The 3,845-nt window shown below is 39.5% G+C and overlaps 1 non-coding gene across 1 annotated transcript; it reads left to right on the forward strand.

Moving 5' to 3' along the window:
- The first annotated feature begins 293 nt into the window (after positions 1-293).
- Positions 294-366, forward strand: trnak-uuu (transfer RNA lysine (anticodon UUU)). The gene has a single exon. It is a non-coding gene; the product is annotated as a tRNA-Lys (tRNA).
- The last annotated feature ends 3,479 nt before the right edge of the window (positions 367-3,845 follow it).

Here is a 3,845-nt window from a genome sequence, read left to right on the forward strand (position 1 = left end):
CTTAATGTTGTTGATTAAAAGATCTTATTAAATGCGAAAAAATCTGAATGTGAAAAAAGGTCAAAATGCTATTGAAAAAATCAGTAATGTGAGGAAAGATGAATTGTGGGAGCCCCTTAACTACCCATGTCATGCTGTATTTCTCACTCATTCTACTGGGAGTGGTGCCGTCGCTTCTGGATAAAGTCTTTCAGTAGATATTCCAGACGGGTCAGGTACTGTATGACTGCACTTCGGCACAAGAAGAGACATGTGACTTGCGAGGATCACGACAGTATCATTCACCATCCAGAGCCTGGATAGCTCAGTCGGTAGAGCATCAGACTTTTAATCTGAGGGGCCAGGGTTCAAGTCCCTGTTCAGGCGTTTGTGTTTTCCTTAAGTGTATTGTCAATTTAATTATAAATCGTATTTTATCTTCCACTCTTCTAGCTGTACTGTCGATATTTTAAAAGTTAATCACTTGTATTTTCTTTAGTGTTTCCTTTCACAAACCGAAAATGTTCAAGACTATTTTGTCACCACACTCCACGTAGATAATCACAGGAAAAGAAAAGGAAACGCAGTGAGGAGCTCACACAGTGAGTACTCTTGAATACAACAAGAGGAAAGGCACACTGTGGAACATCACGTCCAAGTTTACAGTGACGGCTTCTATTTCCACTGATGAATGAGACAGATTCATGAGGAGATCCTCAGCACAATTAAGCGAACACATCGCTATTTCGGTCTGATGTAGAGGCTCCATGTGTGTCAGCAGTACTATAAATTTTAAGTCTTATACACTTTCAGGGGCTGCATCTGTAGGGCTTCATCTAAGAAGACTGTTTTACTTTACCACACGGTTACATTCACCCACCCAATTTATTCTCAGAATACCCAATGGCTTAATAACCCTGTTTTCCCCTGGGAACCACCAGTGTACAGTCCCATTCCATTCACAAATATAACAAATATATTAAATTAATATATTCAATGAACAAATATATTCAATGAACTGTGTAAGAGAGAGCTGGCATTGTTTTTAGGGATGGCTGAGTGGTTAAGGTGTTGGACTTAAGCTCAATAAGCAAATGTCTATGTGGGTTCAATCCCTGCTCCTGTAATTTGCTTTTGAAGTGACAGAACACTTTGAAGATTTACACTCTATTAAAATATGTATTTACTAAATTTCAGTTCTCCTCACACCCTGGGATAACTGAACTCTCACTATCACATACTTAAGGCTTTACATGCATTAGCTGTGATACAGCTCCTAATAAAGACAGAATGAAACTGTATCAATAATAAATGACATGTTTTAAACAAACGTGTATTGATAAACTTCATTATTAATAAAAGTGGTGTGACGGGAAAGCAAATTAAATATTACAATGATATTCCAAGCAACTGATGTGTGCCGGAACCAAATGTCATCCACTGTGGGCTTTGTAAATTGTTTAAAAATTGTAAGTGAAGTTGAGATAATTAACAATTTGTTGAATCCTGCAGTTACAGATTAAAATGTGAGAAGAATTTCTCTGGGTTTATCTCTGTCCGAGTGCCTGATGTGAATATGCTGAACGCAGTGTCTTTGATTTATGTACTCAAACAACCAAAGAATCCCATTCTTGTCATCCTATGGTTTGTCAAACGTGATTTTTTCAAAGTGGGTGCGATTTCGTTTAGTCTTTCGCTCCTGTACTAGAGCAGTAATGTTTCTAGACGTGCATGAGCATGGTATAGCAGGCTGACAGCAGGAACACGTGGCCCACAAGCAGTGACAGTATCAGAGGTGTCTGCAGTATGTTGGTTTGTGAGCAGCGATAAAATAAAAAGCCGAGGAAGCAGGTGTAACAAGTAACAGAAGAACCAACCTAAATCCAACAGAAAGTTTCTGCAGCTGAAATCACAGGCAAAACCGCTGCAGGCTTGAACTCACAACCTCAGCATGACGTCACTATGTACTGCGCTATAAGTACAATGCACTGACCAACTGTGCCACTGGAGCTGCACAAGGGATTTGTTACATGTCTTAGATGTATTTATTGGAAGGTTGCAGAAATCATAAATCACTGATTTCATTATCTGCATGTTTAATATCCAGGAGAGAGAACTCCTTCAGGTTCTACAGCTCATAAGTGCACTTTAAGAAATCTGCTTTTGTGAGATGGATCTCCGAGGTGCAGCTTTTTTCTTATTACTAAAGATACCTCTACATTGTAAACTATTTGAAGACCTAGAAAAAGGAACATGGTATTAGTTGAAATAAGCACTGAATGGGTTAAAACCCACGCTCTTTGAATTGCTAAAGCGATGCCTTGAGGAGAATAAATCAACATACTGTATTCACACAGGTCACTCGGCCACGGACAAGAACGATCAGCTACCACCACTATTATTATCATTATTATTATTATTATTCAACCATTTGGGGAACAATACAGTTGAACAATCCCACTGTTCTTATGGCAAGAAAAATAACATGAGACCACTGTAAGAGGACGAGTGTTGTAATTGTTTGAACAATTGATTTCTATTTTTCCCTCTTATGGCGACCCTGTGGTATTTCTTTTTCTCTTCGTTGTTGTGCACGGGCTAGTTCTGCAGCGATATTTGCCGCAAAAATTTCTGTGCAGCTCCGTATTAAATCTGTTCTCAACTGCAATGGACAGAAGACGACTCCAGTAGATAGCTGTGTAGTTCTGTAGGACCACACACGACACAGTGATAGTGTGGCTCTTAATGGACTGGTACACAGACCACATGAGAGGCAAGCAAAACGCTTTTAAAATCCCAAAGGCTCACCAAGTCAGAGGAACAGCAATGAACTGAAAAGATCTGTTACAGACATCTATGTCAAACTCTTTAGAACTATAAATGTCATTTGTTTAATTTATCTGTAGATTAACACTCCCAAGTAACAGCACTTTACAGTATATTAATGTTAATTCTGCTGGTGGACATTTGTTTTTGTAACAATTTGTTTGCTCTGCTGTAAGGAATAATAATAATAACATCACTTTATTAACCCTTTACAATTTATTGCATTAGGAATGATCTTTTTGCATACCCCAGCTTGCTCTCCATGAGACACAGATAAGGAGAGAGCCTGGGGTCAGAGCACAGGATCTGCCATTGTATGGTGCCCTGGAGCAGTTGGGGTTAAGGGCCTTGCTCAGGAGCCCAGTGGAGTAGGATTCCTCTGCTGGCAGAGGGATTTGAACGAGCAACCTTCCAACCACAGGCGCAGATCCTGAGCCACAGAGCCACTGCTCCACCCCAAGTATGTAAAGTAAAGTATAGTAAAGAATATACAGTATATAAAGCACGCAAACTTAAATGTTCAAAGTTTTCAGGCTCTTTAGCATTTTCCTTCACATATGGAAAAAGTTCGATGTGTTCTTGTCACATTTCTCCAAGTAGATAATCTACACAAGAGCGCATGTAACAGTACAGGACATACAGTGAGGAATTCGCGCAGCTTTCAGCTCAGTGCAGAGTCCAGAGGGAGGAATCGCTCGCTGAACGATTTCTCAGGAAATCTTGGTTGAGATTCAACAGGTGCTTCTTCAACAGCTACGACAAGTTGGAAGACTCATTGAAGTCTGAAGAGATCAGCCTCTGTGTCCAGTGACCAGTGTCCAGTGACACAAACTAACTGTCCTTCTGTTCTCTGCTAACGTAGAGGGTGAATGTTGATTTAGGTGAATGTAAGGTTTCTTTCTTGTAAAATATTTTCGAGTGTATTTTTGCTGCTGAAAATTAATCTTGTGTATTTGAATGAATTCCGATATTGTCACCTAATTCTATACATTGTTTCATCAGACTAGAACATTTAGAGGAGCTCAATTGCATTAATTAAT

This window comes from Lepisosteus platostomus, chromosome 5 (assembly GCF_059453375.1).
Source record: "Lepisosteus platostomus isolate fLepPlt1 chromosome 5, fLepPlt1.hap1, whole genome shotgun sequence".
Taxonomy (NCBI): domain Eukaryota; kingdom Metazoa; phylum Chordata; class Actinopteri; order Semionotiformes; family Lepisosteidae; genus Lepisosteus; species Lepisosteus platostomus.